Raw genomic sequence first — 18,221 nt, 5'->3', positions numbered from 1 at the left:
TTATCCACTCATCTGCTGATGTACATCTAGGTTGCTTCCATGTCCTAGCTTTTGTAAATAATACTTCAATGAACATTGTGTTCATTGTGTGTCTTTTAATTCAGGTTTCCTCAGAGTATATACCCAGCAGTGGGATTGCTGGGTCATATGGCAATTCTATTCCCAGTTTTTTTTTTGTTTTTTTTTTAAGGACTTTTCACACTGTTCTCCATATTTGCATTACCACCAACAGTGTAAGAGGGTTCCCTTTTCTCCACACCCTCTCCAGCATTTATTGTTTGTAGATTTTTTGATGAGATAATAGCCATTCTGACTGACGCAAGATGATACCTCACTGGAGTTTTGATTTACATTTCTATAATAATGAGTGATATTGATCATCTTTTTGTGTCACTATTAGTCACCTGTATTTCTTCTCTGGATAAATGTCTGTTTAGGTCTTTTGCCCTTTTTTGAGTGGGTTGTTTGCTTTCTGGTATTTAGCTGTATGAGCCACTCATGTATTTTGGAGATTAATGCTTCATCAGCTGTTTTGTTTCTATTGTTTTCTCCCATTCTGAGGGCTGCTTTTTTTTTTTTTTTAAACCTTGCTTATAGTTTTCCTTTGTTGTGCAAAATTTTTTGTTTAATTAAGTCCTATTTGCTTATTTTTGTTTTTATTTCCATTACTCTGGGAGGTAGATCATACATGATCATGATGTGATTTATTTGAGTGTTCTGACTGTTTTTTCCTAAGAATTTTATAGTTTTGGGTCATACATTTAGGTCTTTAATACATTTTGAGTTTATTTTTGTGTATGGTGTTAGATAATGTTCTAGTTTCATTCTTTTACACATGGGTGACTAGTTTGCCCAGCACCACTTATTGAAGAGACTGTCTTTTCCCCATTGAATATGTTTGCCTCTTTTGTGAGAGGTAAGTTGTCTATAGGTGTTTGAATCTATCTCTAGGCTTTCTACTTTGTTCTGTTTACCTATATTTTTTTGTCTTTGTGCCAGTACCATACTGTCTTGATGACTATAGCTTTGCTTTAGCCTGAAGTAAGAAAGATTGATTCCTCCAGTTCCATTCTTCTTTTTCAAGATTATTTTGGCTATTCAGGGTCTTTTGTGTTTCCATACAAATTGTGAAATTATTTTTTCTAGTTCTGTGTAAAGTAACATTGAGTATTTGATAGGGATTGCATTGAATCTATAGATTTCTTTGGGTAGAATACTCATTTTTGTTATACTGATTCTTCCAATCCAAGAAAATGGTATATTTTTCCATCTATTTTTGTCATCTTTGACTTCATTCATTGATGTTTTATAGTTTTCTGATACAGATATTTTGTTTCCTTAAGTAAAATTATTTGTAAGTATTTTATTCTTTCCATTGCAATGGTGACTGTGATTGTTTCCTTAATTTATCTTTCTGATATTTCATTGTTAGCATATAGAAATGCAATGGATTTCTGTGTATTAATTTAATACTGCAACTTTAATATATTTGTTGGTTTTTCTGGTGGCATCTTTGGGGTTTCCTGTGTAAAGAACATGCCATCTGGAAACAGTGAGTTTTACTTCTTCTTTTCCAATCTAGATTCATCACACTACTTTTTTCTTCAACTATGTTGAACAGTAGTGGTCAGAATGGTCACCTTTGTCTTGTTCTCACTGATTGATTTGTGAATATTGAAAAATTTTGTATCCCTGCAATAAAGCCCGTTGGTCATGATACATGAGCTTTTTAACATGTACTTGGATTCTGTCTGCTAGAATTTTTTGAGGTTTTGAATTTTTTGACGCATATGTGTTCATAAGTGATATTGGCCTGCAGTTTTCCTTCTTCATAGCTTCTTTGTCTGATTTAGGTTTTAATATTTTGATGGTCTCATAGAATGAGTTTAGGATTTTTCCTTACTCTGCAATATTCTGGAAGAGTGAGTAAGATTGGTGTTAGCACCTCTCTAAATTTTTGGTAGAATTCATCTGTGAAGCCAAATGGTTCGGGGATTTTGCTTGTTGGAAAATTTTTGAGTAGAGTTTTTATTTCCATGCTTGTGATTAGTCTGTTCACATTTTCTATTTCTTCCTATTTTAGTTCTGGAAAGTTATAATTTTCCAAGAATTTCTCCATTTCTCCAAAGTTGCCCATATTATTAGCATATAGTTGCTCATGGTAGTCTCTTATGCTTGTTTGTATTTCTGTGTTGCCTGTTGTAATTTCTCCATTTTCATTTCAAATTTTATTGATTTGAGTCTTCTCCCTTTTGTTGTTGGTGATTCTGGCAAACAGTTTGCCTATTTTGTTTAACTTCTCAAAGAACCATCTTTACTGACCTATAGTCTCCTTCATTTCTTGGTGATTAAATTCTGCACTGATTTTTATTATTTTTTTCCTTCTACTAAGTTTTTGTTGTCATTGTTTTTTCTCTAGTTGCTTTTTGTTTAAGGTTAGGTTTTTATTTGATATTTCTCTTGTTTCTTGAGGTAGACATGTATTGCTATGAACTTCCCTCTTAGGACTGTTTATTGAATCCAACAGATTTTGGATCATCTTGTTTTCATTATCATTTGTTTCCATGAATATTTTTAATTTCCTTTTTTATTTCTTCAGTGATCTGTTGATTATTCAGAAGTGTGTTGTCTAGCTTTCATATGTTTGTGCTTATTATAGTATTTATTTTTCTGTAGTTGATATCTAAACTTACAGAATTCTTACCAGAATGGATGCTTGAAATTATTTCATTAAAAAAAAAAAATCCAGAGATTTACCAGAGATCAAATTGCCAACATTCTTTGAATCATAGCAAAAGCAAGAGAATTCCAGAAAAAAAAAAAAATCTACTTCTGTTTCATTGACTACACTAAAGCCTTTGGCTGTGTGGATCAAAACAAATTGTAGAAAATTCTTAAAGAGATGGGAATACCAGACCACCTTACTTGCCTTCTGAAAAATCTGTATACAGGCCAAGAAGCAATAACAGTTACAACCAGACATGGAAAAAAGGACTGGTTCCAAATTGGGAAAGGAGTAGGTAAAGCATGCATATTTTCATCCTGCTTATTTAATTTATATGCAGAGTACATCATGAGAAATGTCAGACTGGATGAAGTACAAGGGAATTAAGTTTGACAGGAGAAATATCAATAGCCTCAAATATGCAGATAACTCTAATCTTATTTCAGAAAGTGAAGAGTAACTAAAGAGTCTCTTGATGAAGGTAAAAGAGGAGAATGAAAAAGCTGACTTAAAACTCAACATTCAAAAAGTGAAGATCATGGTTTCTGGTCCCATCACTCCATGGCAAATAGATGGCAAAACAATGGAAACAGTGACAGGCTTTATTTTCCTGGGCTCCAAAATCACTGTAGATGGTGACTGTATCCATGAAATTAAAAGAGGCTTGCTCCTTGGAAGAACAGCTTTGATAAACCTAGACAATATATTAAAAAGCAGAGATATCACTTTACCAATAAAGTTCTGTATAGTCAAAGCTATGGTTTTTCAAGTTGTCTTGTATGGATGTGGCAGCTGGACCATAAAGAAGGTTGAGTGCCAAAGAATTGATGCTTTTGAACTGTGGTGTTGGAGAAGACTCTTGAGAGTCCCTTGGACAGCAAGGAGATCAAATTAGTCTATCCTAAAGGAAATCAGTCCTGAATATACTTTGGAAGGACTGATGGCAAAGCTAAAGCTCCAATCCTTGAACCACATTTTGCAATAAGTGAACTCATTATAAAAGATCCTGATGCTGGGGAAGGTTGAAGGCAAGTGGGGAAGGGGAGAACAGAGGATGAGATGGTTGGATGGCATCATCAACTCAATGGACATGAGTTTGAACAAGCTCCAGGAGATGGTGAAAGACAGTGAGGCCTTGTGTGCTGCAGTCCATAGGGTCTCAAAGAGTTGGACATGACTGAACGACTAAACAACAACAATGAAGGGTAGATTTGTGGCCTAGAATGTGATCTATTCTGGAGAATGTTCCATGTGTACTTGAGAAAAATGGAAACCCATTATTTTTTTGTGAAATGCCCAGAGATATCAATTATGCCCAGGTCTAACTGGTTCAAAGTATTGTTTAAAACTTGTGTTTCATTGTTAATTTTCTGTCTGGATGATCTGCCCATTGATGTGAGTGGTGTATTAAATAAAGCCCCCCACTATTATTGTGTTACTGTCATTTCTCCTTTAATATTTGTTAACATTTGCCTTACATTCCTAGGTGCTCCTATGTTGGGTACATATATGTTTATGATAGCTATATCTTCTTCTTGACTGATGTCTGGGTCATTTTGTGTGTGTTTTTTTTTTTCTTTGTCTCTTATAATAGTATTTATTTTAAAGTCTATTTTATCTGATGAATATTGATGCTCCAACTTTGTTTTGGTCTCCACTTGCATGAAATATCTTTTGCTAACCACTTATTTTCAGTCTGTAGGTGTTCCTAAGTTTGAGGTGGGTTGCTTGTAGACAGCATATATAGGAGCTTAGTTTTGTATTCATTCATCCAGTTTTTGTCTTACAGTTGGAGTGTTTAATCATTTGTATTTAAAGTAATTATTGATATGTATAATCCTGTTACCATTTATTATTTTGGATTATTTTTGTAAAACTTTTCTGTATTTCCTATCTAGAGAATATCCTTTAGCATTTGTTGAAGAGCTGCTTTGGTAGTTCTGAATTCCCTTAGGTTTTGCTTGTCTATAAAGCTTTTGGCTTCTCCTTTGAATCTGAATTAGATCCTTGCTGGGTAGAGTAGTCTTGGTTGTCAGTTTTTCCCTTTCTTCATTTTTAGTGTATCCTGCCATTCCCTTTTTGCCTTCAGGGTCTCTGTTGACAGATCAGCTGTTTTCCCTATGGGGATCCCCATATATGTTATTTGTTACTATTCCTTTGCAGATTTTAATATTTGTTCTTTGTGTTTAATTTTTTGCTATTTTGATTAATACGTGTTTGGCACGTTTCTCCTTGGGTTTATCCTGTATGGGACTCTCTGGGCTTCTTGGAGTTAAGTGGCTGTTTCTGTCCCCATTTTCGGGAAATTTTTGACTATTATATTTTCAAATATATCCCTATGCCATTTCCTTTGGCCTTCTTTTTCTGGAATGCCTGTGATTCAAATAATGCTGTGCTTAACATTGTCCCAGAGGTCTCTAAGGCTGTTCTCTTTTATTTTTATTCCTTTTTCTCTGCTCTGCTTCATTTATTTCCACCATTTCATCTTCCAGCTCACTTATCCTTTTTTCTGCCTCAGTTCTTCTACTGTTGGTTCCCTTAAGTGTGTTTTAATCTGTTATTGCATTGTTCATTACCGATTGACTATTCTTTATTTCTTCTGGATCCTTGTTAAGCTTTCTTGCATCTTCTCAGTCCATGTTTCTGGTTCAAGCAGTGTTTTCAAGATTTTAGATCATGTTTAGTATCATTGTTCTGAATACTGTTTTCAGGTAGACTCCCTATCTCCTCCTCTTTGGTTTGGTGGGTTTTTATCATATTCCTTCACCTGCTGGATATCTCTCTACTTTTTCATTTTGTTTAGTTTGTTGTGCTTAGTGTCTCCTTTCTGCAGGCTAGAAGATTGTAGCTCCTCTTAATCATAGAGTCTGCTCCCTGTGGTTAGGGTTGGACCAGTGGCTTGTTAAGGGGAACTTGTTTCTGTGTTCTGGTGGGTGGAGCTGGATCTCCTCTCTTTGCAGGGCAGTGTGGAGTCCAGTAGAGAGTTTTGGAGTGTCTCCAGGTTTGCTACAGCTTTGGGCATCCTTTCTTTTAATGTCCAGGGTTGTGTTTCTGTTTTACTGGAGGATTAGCATAAGGTGTCTTGCACTGGAGCTTGCTGGCTCTTGGGTGGAGCTTGGTCTTAGTGTAGGCATGGATGATTTTGGATTTTGGATTGTCTCTTGTATATGTTAATATTTCCTGGGTCAGGAGTTCTGTAATGATACAAAGTTCTGGAGTTGAGCCTCCTGTCTCTGGGTTTCAGTCCCAACCACTTACAGTCACATTAAGACTTCTACATCCACACAACACAGAATCCCCTAGGTTAATGGTGAAACAACCCTTCATAGCCAGGAACACCTAAAAAGATGCATACAGTTGTATAGAAATGAGAAGAAGCAGAAAAGTGATAGAGGTGACCAGGAGAAGAAAAGGGAGAGTCAAAAGTGAAGACAGTAATCAAGCCAGTAATCGAATCCCTAAGTAAACAAAAAAAAAAAGGATATGAAAAATTAGACTCTTAAAGATACAAAATTAATAACAGAAGATAAAAAAAAATTAAAAACCTACAATGAAAATTAGACTCTCAGAAGTACAATATAAAAGAAATTGGATGCAAAAATTAATAAATAAATAAATATATGGAATTTAGTTTTAAATAGTTTTGTTTAAGAAAGATAAAAGTAGGCTATAAAAATAAAAGTTAAAGGAGTAATAGAAAACCATATTAGAACAGTATGAGGGGAAAAAAGAAAAAGTTGAGGTGAAAAAAGAGAAAAAAGCAAAGAGAAAGAATGGAATAAAAATTAAGGAAATTAAAAACTATAACATTAAAAAATAATGATAATGAAATATATATATCTCGGAAAATCTTTGGAGCTGTTGTGGGCAGTGTGGGGTTATTTCAGTGTCAGAGATGTCCTTGTTCTGGCTTGTACTTGCTCTCAGTGTCTACAGGTGCTCCTTAAATGCACAGTCTCAGCTTAACTGCAGGATTTTAACCTGCTGCACCTGCAACTTCTGGGGCCATCCCCCCTCCTTTTCTTTGCTTGGGTTGTCTCCAGTTTCTGATCTCTGCCCTGACACCAAGGGAGGAAAATGATCACTTATTTGGGTTCACTTTCTCAGTTGTGCTGTGGAGAGGAGAGAAACTGCAAACAAACACCACTGGCATGTGTAGGGAGTGTTTGAAGTGCATGGACCACACACGGATGGCCATAGCACAAGGCAGCATGCACCTCCCGGGTCCAAGCCCCTCAGGCTCCCGGGTATGCTAAAAGGGCACAGTCCCAGGTGGGCTGTGCATCTCCTCAAGGGGGCTGGTCTCAGTCTGTGACACTCCCAGTAGATACAAACTGTCAAAAATCCCAAGAAGACGTGGTTAGCAACTGGCGGCCTGCTCACAGTTTGGTCGGACATGCAGTCTCTAAGGCTGAGTTTGCAGCAGCTCCTTGCCTTCCACCTCTGACTGTTGCACGCCTGCCTCTCTACCTCCAGGGAGGGCCGTAAATGGCAGCTGGCTCACTCTCCTTTGGTATTTGCTAGGACATCACCCTTTGTTCTATAAGTGTGCCAGGGGTCAGAAGGCTGTGTGAGAACCTCCCCAGGGGAAAGGTCCTTTGTTTTTGTTTCTCTAGCATTCCCATAGCTTGGGTTTCCCCCATTCTGTCTGTGCTGTGTCATATTAGTCCCCTCAGAGTGTCCTCATGGCATTTAACCAAGTCCTCTCCATAAGGACCAGCAATGCAGCCAGCACCTGGACACTCAACCCCCACTTGCTGTGGGTGGCACGACTGTATGAGCTGCTTCTCACAATTGCCACTTGGCTTGATTTCTGTGGTGACTTTTTTTTTTTCCTTGTCCTATTCCTCCACCATCTTGGAACTGCCCCCACTAGGAAGTATTTTTTGTTTTGTTTGTTTGTTTGCTTTTTGCAAGACACCCCTTGCAAAAGCAACAAATATAAAATACTTTAAGAAAAATTTAAACAGATAGTTGCAAAGTATATGTGAAAAAAAAACATTTTTTAAAAATATTGAGTGATATAAAAGAAGTTTTAACTAGAATGAGGTATATATCACTATCACTGATAAGACTAATAAATGTAAAAACTTTAATTTTCTATACAAATTAATCTATAAACTCAACAGAATACCAAAGAAATCCTAACACAGTATTTTCTTGAAATCAACAGATTGTTTACACTGTTTATTTGGAAGGTAAGGATAAGAATAGAAATGAGGGTCATGAACAAAATTCATGCTTTGAAGGTAAAAGCAATGGATTGGTGAGGATTTTAAGAAAGAAAAACAAAAGAATTAAGTGTTCTACTCTGAATAATTAGAGCAGTGAATTTGGCTTGAACAACCGCAAGAGTAAAATGGAAAACACTCTCAGAAGAGGTAGGTGGGGAGTGAGGACTGAAACGTCAAGATTGAGATATCTACCCTCCTACACTGTTGATGGGAATGTAAATTGGTACAGCTAATATGGAGAACAGTGTGGAGATTCCTGAAAAAACTGAAAAAGGGAGTTGCCATTGTTGTTGTTATTGTTTGGTTGCAGTGTAGTGTCTGGCTCTTTGTGACCTCATGAACTGCATCACGCCAGGCTTCCCTGCCCTTCATCATCTCCTGGAACTTGCTCAAATTCATACCCATTGACTTGGTGATGCCATCCCTCCATTTTATCCAATGTCATCCCCTTCTCCTGCCTTCAATCTTTCTGAGCATCAGGGTATTTTCTGTTGAGAGCTACCATATGACCCTGAAAACCCACTGCTGGGCATATATCCAGAGAAAAACATGATCCAAAGGGATGCATGAACCCCAACGTTCACTGCAGCACTATTTATAATAGCCAAGACACAGAAGCAACCTAAATGTCCTTCAACACATTTATGGATAAAGAAGATGTGGTACATACAATGGAATATTACCCAGCCATTAAAAAGAATGAAATAATGCTATTTGCATTTACATGGATGGACCCAGAGGTTGTCATCCTGAATGAAGTAAGACAGAGAAGGAGAAATATCTTATAACATCTCTTACATGTGGAATCTAAAAAATAGTGATGCAAATGAATTTGTTTGCAAAACAGAAACAGACTCAAAGACACGGGGGAGGGGGGGGGGGATTATGGTTGCCATGAGGGAAAAATGGGGAGAAGAGATAATTAGGGAATTTGGGATAAACAAGTACACACTACTATGTTTAAAATAGATAATTAACAAGATCCTAGTGAATAGCACAAGGAACTCTGTTCAATGTTATTTGGTATCCTGGTTGGGAGGGTAGTTTGGGAGAGAATGGATACATATGTATGTATGGTGGAGGCCCTTTATTGTCCACCTGAAACTATTGCAATGTTGTTAATTCACTATGAGTGAGTGAGTGAAGTTGCTTAGTCGTGTCCGACTCTTTGTGACCCCATGGACTGTAGCCCACCAGACTCTTCCATCCATGGAATTTTCTAGGCAAGAGTACTGGAGTGGGTTGCCATTTCCTTCTCCAGGGAATTTTCCCAACCCAGGGATCGAACCCAGGTATCCCGCATTGTGGGCAGATGCTTTATTGTCTGAGCCACCAGGGAATCCTATATCCCAATATAAAATAAAAAGTTTAAAAACAAAAGATTTAGATATTTACCCGACATTCAAATAGATACCTGTTGATACTTGCTATGTAAATATGATATTCAGGGAACAAGCATAGGCTGAACATTAAAATTTCTAGAGCTTTCCTATATAAAACAGTAATGAAAACCAAGGCATTAGAGGAGGCTGCTAAATAAGTATGGAAAACCAGAGCAAAGACTAAAGATATTAATTAACTTGGCAAGGGTTACTAGGAAAAATAACCACCCTGTGAAGTAATAGGAGAATCAAGATAGGGTTGCTATTTGAAAGGTAAATGAATGAAGAGTTTCAAGAAGAGCTTCAAATGTTACTCTTAAATGCTTTGATAGGTCAAAAAATCTAATGGGGATTAAGCATTTAATTTGACAAGTCACTGGTTAAATTAACAGGAATTGTTTGGTAGGGAGCTAGAGACAAAAGGGTGATTGGAGTTGGTTCAAAATAGAAGAAAGTACATTTGGAGATCTCAAGGACAGGTAATGGTTTTAGAGGAGTTATATGCAATTAGGATCAAGAGAGGATTCTTTTTAATATAGGGTATTATAATGCATTTTTATAGTTATAGTAATGATGATTGGGCTTCCCAGGCAGTGCTAATGATAAAGAATCTTCCTGCTAAGGCAGAAGTGCAAGACATGAGGGTTCAATCCTTGGGTTAGGAAGATTCTCTGGGGGACGGCATGGAACCCCACTCCATTATTCTTGCCTGGAATATTCCATAGCCAGAAGAGCCTGGCAGGCTTTAGTCCATGGGGCCACAAAGAGTCAGACATGACTGAGAAATTCAGCACACACAAGTAATGATACGATTAAGTGGGGGAAATCAATGATATAAGAGAGAAATGGCACTATTATTAAACAATGTTCTTCAGTAGGTAAGAGTGAGAAAATAGAAAGAAAAAATGTGATGGCTTGGCAGTAGATAGAATTATAGGAGTAAAGGCCAAGTATAGAATACTAGGTAATTGTAAGTCAGAAGATATTGAGACAATATTCTTTGGGATGAAATTATTTGGGAGATTGGGCCCAAAGAGAAGGAAAGGTTGTTCCAGCATACCACTTTTCCAGATAGATTGCAATATATATATAGCCAAAAATAATGCAAATGTTTTTCATTGGTTCTTTAACATTAAGTTATTAATATTATATGGACAAAGCTCAGAAGATTTGGTTGTGGATGTTGAAGAAAATGAGAATATTAAGAAGTTGATAATATTAAATAAAAATTTGAGTTAAAAATATTGGTATGACTGGAGGTGAGAAAAGATGTAAGAAATTGTATGAGTTCAACTATCTTCAATTTACATAGAGGAGAACTAAGCAGTACAGATGGAAGAGGAAATAAGGGTTAAATATATCATTTAATATAAAAATGAATTAAAGTACTTGAAATTATGATATCAAATATTCAGTAGAATAGACAATAAATGAGGCAGTGTGAATGAACTGCATCTCAGTTTTCATGAGGTAATCTATAGCATTGTTTGTATTTGATTTATAAGAAAATGGATGATAAAACAGATAAATAGAAATTCTCATGTTACTGAGAATTATAAAGATTATCACTAGGAAATAACAACATGCATAATTTAAGAAAGTGACATATAGGATGCAGATATAAGATGGGGAGAGATGCACTGGAGAATATAGTTTTTATTAAACCCTATACTACTGGGATAGTTGCCTTAGGTATGCATTAATTTGATAAAACATTTTCAAATGATAATTTATCCATACTTAAATACTGTATAGCCATAAAAAATGAGATAGCTCTTAATGAGTTGACTTTTTAAAGGTTTTTCATACATTGTCAAATTTTGAAAAAGCAATTATTAATAATATGGAAAAGAAGTTATGGGTAAATATGTGTTTGACAGTTACCTATTGCTGAGTAACAAACTACCCCAAAACTCAGTGGCTTAAAAAAATAAGCACTGACTATCATTCAAAAATTGACCAGTTAACCGGGTGTTTCCTGTCTCTGGAATTATTCACGTGTCTGAAATCATTTGCACTTAGGACAAGCATGTCTACTGACACTGGTGGCACTGCTTATATTTTTGGAAAGCATCTGGTTTTGGAAAGTTTAAAGTTGGTCTAACATGAACTTGGCTGAGACAAGTGGGTTCTCCATCACATCATGTCTCTTATTCTCTAGCAATCTAGGCCAGATTTATTCAAATGGAGGTTCAGGTATCCAAGATAATACCTGAAGACCTGGCCTTCTGAAGACCTGGGCTCAGAATTGCACCATGTCCCTCTACCACATCGTGCTGGCCAAAACCAAGTTACAAGGCCAGTCTGTAGTCAGAGTAAAGGACATGGATACAAAGAAACCGATAATTGCAGCTATCAATAAAATCGGTATTGTATTATATGTTTTTTTTAATTACAGAAAAAATTCACAAAGATGCGAACTGAACATATTATTGTGCTGTATGTTTATAGTATTATATATTTGTAGTATGAAATTAAGAAAGTTGCATCTACTGCATTTCACATTTCTATTGTTTAATTTTCATACAAACACTTATCAATTATTCTAAGAAATTTTAAAGTCTTTTGTGTATTTAATAAGTAAAAATATACACATGAATCTCACAGATAAACAATAACCAGAACTGACAAATAGCAGATGAGGAGATAAGTAAAAAGATTCTTTATCTGAATTTTTAAAACTGTTTAGCAGTTCAGTCAGTTTCTTGCCCCCCTGCCACCATCAAGTCTTCCAAGTTCACATTTCACTTCTGGGATTGAGCAGGCATCAGTAAAGTGAGGCATCCCTACCATTTAGTGGCAAAGAGGTGGCATAGTGACGAATAACGGTTGCTTTGACTTATTGTGTTAAAAGTAGACTGGAAGCAAGAACATAGAAACTTAAATTTACACGTCTGTGTGTGTGTGTGTGTGTGTGCGCGCGCGCACGCGCTTATGCCTGTTTGTAAGTATGCATGCATGTGTTTCATTCTGGTAACTTTGTTACAGTAAGGAGAAAAAGAAATTCACTTTCCGTTTTCTAAAGGAGAGACGCTACATATGAGAGGAAAAATCGTATTCTCTTCAAGCAAAGAGCAAGAGAATTGGAGCAGTTACGTTTACTGCTAAGTTAATATCAGCATACTAGTCCACTGAGACTAAAGAAAGCAAACTGCTTTCATTTTCACTGCCCAGGAAGTTGAAGCAGCAATGGCTGGTGAGTTGTTCCATATTTTCTGTCGTTTATGACTGTGCTTTGGGATAGTGACAGCTCAGGAGGAAGGTGTAGCAGAGAGGAGAAGGAGCCATGAAAGAAACATCAGACACGACTAATTTACTCAGATCATAAAGGATGGCAGCTTGGAGCACAGTAACGACTATGTCAACAGTGTTTTTGGAGAAGGAAATGGCAACCCACTCCAGTGTTCTTGCCTGGAGAATCCCAGGGACAGAGGAGCCTGGTGGGCTGCCGTCTATGGGGTCGCAGAGAGTCGGACATGAGTGAAGCGACTTAGCGCCAGCAGCAGCAACAAAATGCTTTAGATAATATATTACAACTTCTTGGAGAATGGGAATATGTAGAAAATCTGGACATATGTTCTTAAGTTTCTTGGTGATTTTAGATTTTTCTTTGGATTTATAGTGACACAGAAGCAGAAGATATTAAGAAGAGGTGGCAAGAATACACAGAAGAACTACACAAAAAAAGATCTTCATGACCCAGATAATCATGCTGGTGTCATCACTCACCTAGAGCCAGACATCCTGGAATGCGAAGTCAAGCTGGCCTTAGGAAGCATCAATAAAAACAAAGCTAGTGGACATAAAGGAATTCCAGTTGAGCTATTTCAAATCCTAAAAAATGATACTGTGAAAGTGCTGCACTCAATACACCAGCAAATTTGGAAAACTCAACAATGGCCACAGAACTGGCAAAGGTCAGTTTTCATTCCAATCCCAAAGAAAGACAATGCCAAAAAATGCTCAAATTACAGCACAATTGCACTCATCTCACACTCTAACAAAGTAATGCTCAAAGTTCTCCAAGCCAGATTTCAAAAGTACATGAACCATGAACTTCCAGATGTTCAAGCTGAGTTTAATAAAGGCAATGGAACCAGACATCAAATTGCCAACATCCATTGAATCATCAGAAAAGCAAGACAGTTCTAGAAAAACATCTACTATCTACTTCTGCTTTATTGCCTTATCCAAAGCCTTTGACTGTGTGGACCACAACAAACTGTGGAAAATTCTTCAAGAGAGATGGGAATATCAGACCACCTTACCTGCCTCCTGAGAAATCTGTATGCAGGTCAAAAAGCAACAGTTAAAATTGGACATGGAACAATAGACTGGTTCCAAATCAGGAAAGGAGTACATCAAGGCTGTATATTGTCACCCTGCTTATTTAACTTATATGCACAGTACATTATGTGAAATTCTGGCCTGAATGAAGCACAAGCTGGAATCAAGATTGCAGACAGATATATAAATAACCTCTGATATGCAGATGACACCGCCCTTATGGCAGAAAGTGAAGAGGAACTGAAGAGCATCTTGATGAAAGTGAAAGAGGAGAGTGAAGAAGCTGGCTTAAAACTTGGCATTCAAAAAAACTAAGATCATGGCATCTGGTCCCATCACTTCATGGCAAATAGATGGAGAAAAGGTGGAAAAAGTGACAATTTTTTTTTGGGGGGGGGCTCCAAAATCACTGCAGATGGTGACTGCAGCCATGAAACTAAAAGACTCTTGCTCCTTGGAAGAAAAGTTATGACCAACCTAGACAACATATTAAAAAGCAGAGACATTACTTTGCCAACAAAGGTCCATCTATTTAAGGCTATGGTTTTTCCAGTAGTCATGTATGGACATGAGAGTTGGACTATAAAGAAAGCTGAGTGCCAAAGAATTGATGCTTTTGAACTGTGGTGTTGGAGAAGACTTTTGAGAGACCCTTGGACTGCAAGGAAATCCAACCAGTCCATCCTAAAGGAAGTCAGTCCTGAATATTGATTGGAAGGACTGATGTTGAAGCTGAAACTCCAAATCTTTGGCCACCTGATGGAAAGAACTGACTCATTTGAAAAGACCCTGCTTCTGGGAAAGATTGAAGTTGGGAGTAGAAGGGGACAACAGAGGATAAGATGGCATCACTGACTCAATGGACATGAGGTTGAACAATCGCCGGGAGTTGGTGATGGACAGGCAGGCCTGGTGTGCTGCAGTCCATTTGGTCGCAAAGAGTCAGACATGAACGAGTGACTGAACTGAACTGAACTGATACATTGTATATTCATATACTAAATGAAAATCTATAAAGTAGATTTATAGCAGTAAGCAAGATACATTTTCTGCTTTCATACAGTGTAGTTGGTGCAGATATACAATAAACATGCAAAAGTAAACAGTATGATTTTAGGGAATGTACACAAGAAAGAGGATTAGACCATAGAAACAGATACTGTTGTTGGGGAAAAGGGTACACATGAGAGTGAACAGTTATGAGAACTCTTTAGGGTGATATTTCACCTGAACGACAGAGAGGGAGTTGTGCCATGTTTTAAGGTAAAAACACTCTGTGGAAAGAGAAAGCAAGAACAAAGGCTGTGAGTCAATAATGGTCTTGTCATATAAAGGGGTAGTAAGAAAAGCTGGTCTTTCTGGAGAGTAGGAAATGAGGGGGAACTGGGTGGAGGATCTGTTAAAAGGTCAGAGAAAGACTACCATACTATTTGGGGCCTCTTAGAGAATGGGAAAGGATTTGGATTTTATTTGCAATAGAAAGCCATTAGAATTATTTAAGCAAAGGAATTTATTTATTTAAATAGATAAAATTATTTATGCATAGAATCAGAAAATCTACTTCTAAGCTATTTAAATGTTTCAGTTAAGAGATAATAGCTTTTAGGTTGGGGTTGTAGTAATAAGGGTGAGAGCAAGTAGTTATGTTTGGGAGCGATATTAGAAAGAAGAGTCAACAGAAACTATAGATGGATTGGATGTGGGCTAATGAAGAGATGAATGAATTAAGAACAATTCTAGGTTTTTGACGTAGCAACTGGGTGAAATGTATCAGTTACTGAGGTAGAGAAAACTTGTGGTGAGAGAAACCTTAGGAGAAAAAGATTTATAGAAGATGATATCAGGAGAAACAGATTTATAGGAGATCATATCAGAAGTCCTTTTTATCCTTAATTTAGAAAATGGTACATCCAAGAGAAAATGTTGAATAATCAAATGGTATACAACTAGTTAAATCACAGAGGAATCAGGGATGGGAATAAATCTTGGAATTCATCAGCATGTAGGTAGTATTTAAGATGATGTTACCATCTAAAAGAGGCCACCTAAGGAGAGGTGTTGATAAAGAAAAACAGAGGTTCTAATATAAGTAATCTCACTTTTAGATGTCTGACAGCAGAGGAAAAGCCATCAATGTAGACAGACAGATTTAGAAAGAATGGCTTGAAAATGCAGCATCACAGAATTCTAGAGAGCATTTTTCTAGAAAGATGTATCCCACCACATTAAATGCTAAGAAAGCAAAAAGTAGTCAGTAGTAACCTTTGTAGCAAGCATTTTTATTTAACTGGTGAGGATAATGGTCATTTTTTTTTTTTTTTGCATAAAATTAAAAAAAAATCAGAGTTGGGAAAATGAAAATAGTGACAATGGACAATGCCTTTAAGGACTGTGCTAAGAAGTGGAGCAGAGTAATGGGAAATAACTGGAGGGAAAACATAGTCAAGGGAAAGTGTTTTTAAGGGATAACATTACCACTAAATCATGTTGATGTATCAGTGGGAATGACACAGAAGGGAATGAGGGAGAAATTTACACTGTAGAAAGCATGGTGGAACAAACGCTTGAGTAAAATTTCTACGTGTGAGAGGGAATGGGACTCATAGCATAAGCAGTGGTATCATCCTCAGATCAGAGGAAGAATACACTTTTCTTTTTAGTAGGTGAGGACAAACAAGTAGGTGGGTAGAGACATAGACAACTTGATAAACTTGTTGATTAAAAAATGAAATCATTCTTTTTTGATGTGATTATATTATTTATTATATATACATGTATCTATTCATTTAATTTTTCCCCCATTTTCTTTGTTACACAATGTTGAGCAGAGCTCCCTCTCCCTGTTGGTTATCCACTTGCAATATACCAGCGTGTGCATGCCAGTCACAATCTCCCACCACCCTCCCCCCAACTCCCGTTAATCAAAGTTCATTCTGTAATGTTTACTTGTTTATTTATTTACTTATTTATTTCTAACTTTGTGGAGTATAGTTGATTTGCAGTGTTGTGTTAGTTTCATTGTACAGCAAGGTGAGTCAGTTATGCATACACATATATCCACACTTTTTTAGATTCTATTCCCATATAGATCATTACAGAATATTGAGTAGAGTTCCCTGTGCTATATGCAGTATTATAGTTATTGTATTAGTTATCTCTTCTATACATAGTACTGTGTATATGTCAATCCCAATCTCCCAAGTTATCACTCCCTACCTTTCCCTTCTGGGAATCACAAGATTTTTATATACAGCTGTGATTCAATGACTGGTTCAATAAATAGGTTCATTTGTACCATGTCTTTAGATTGTACATATAAGTGATATCATATATGTGTCTATCTCTGTCTGACTTACTTCACTCAATATGGCAGTTTCTAGATCCATCCATGTCATTCAAAATGGAATTCATTCTTTTTTATGGCTGAGTAATATTCCATTCTATATATGTATCACATCTTCCTTATCCATACTCTATCCACAGACATTTAGGCTGCTTCCATGTTCTGGCTATCAAAAATAGTGTTGCACTGAACAGTTCTGAATTATTGTTTTCTCTAAATATATCCTCAGAATTGGGATTACTGGATCAGACAGCTCTATTTTTAGTTTTTGAAGAAATCACAATACAGTTCCCCATAGTGGCTCTGCCAATTTACATTCCCACCAACAGTGTGGGAGGGTTCCCTTATCTCCACACCCTCTCCAAAATGTATTGTTTGTAGATTCTTAAATGATAGCCATTTCAATTGGTGTAAGGTTGGCTAGATGGCATCACCGACTCGATGGGCATGAGTTTGAGTAAACTTGGAATTGGTGACAGACAGGGAGGCCTGGCGTGCTGCGATTCACAGGGTCACAAAGAGTCGGGCACGACTGAGCAACTGAACTGAACTGAACTGAAGGTGATATCTCATTGCAGTTTTGATTTCCCTTTCTCTAATACTTAGTGATATTGAGCATCTTTTCATGTGTCTCTTGGCCATCTGTATGTCTTCTTTGCAGAAGAGTCCATTAAGGTGTTCTGCCCATTTTCTGTTTGTTTGTTTGTTTTTAATTGAGCTTCATCTACTATTTTTATAATTTGCAGATTAATCACTCAGTTGCTTCCTTTTCAAATATTTTCTCTCATAATCTCTGGGTTCTCATTTTTTTTCCCTTTGTTGATGATTTTGTTTACTGTAAAAAAGCTGAGTTTAATTGGATCTCACTTGTTTATTTTTGTTCTTTTCAGTCTCAGAGGCAATCAAAAAAGATCTCATGATTCATGTCCAAGAGTGTTCTGCCTATGTTTTCCTCTATGAGTTTTATGGTATCTGGTCTTGCGTTTAGGTCTTTAATCCATTTTGAATGCATTTTTGTGAATGGTGTCAAATAATATTCTAATTGTATTCCTTTACATGTAGCTATCCAGTTTTCTCAGCACCACTTATTGAAGAGACTGTCATTTTCCTGTTGTATGTTCTTGCCTCCTTGCCATAGACTAGGTGACCGTATGTGCATGGGTTTATTTATGAAATTTCTATCCTATTCTGTTGATCTATATTTCTATTTTTATGCCAGTACCATACTACTTTGATTATTAGAGACCTGT

This window comes from Odocoileus virginianus, chromosome 10 (assembly GCF_023699985.2).
Source record: "Odocoileus virginianus isolate 20LAN1187 ecotype Illinois chromosome 10, Ovbor_1.2, whole genome shotgun sequence".
NCBI lineage: Eukaryota > Metazoa > Chordata > Mammalia > Artiodactyla > Cervidae > Odocoileus > Odocoileus virginianus.
This window is presented reverse-complemented; position numbering follows the sequence as displayed.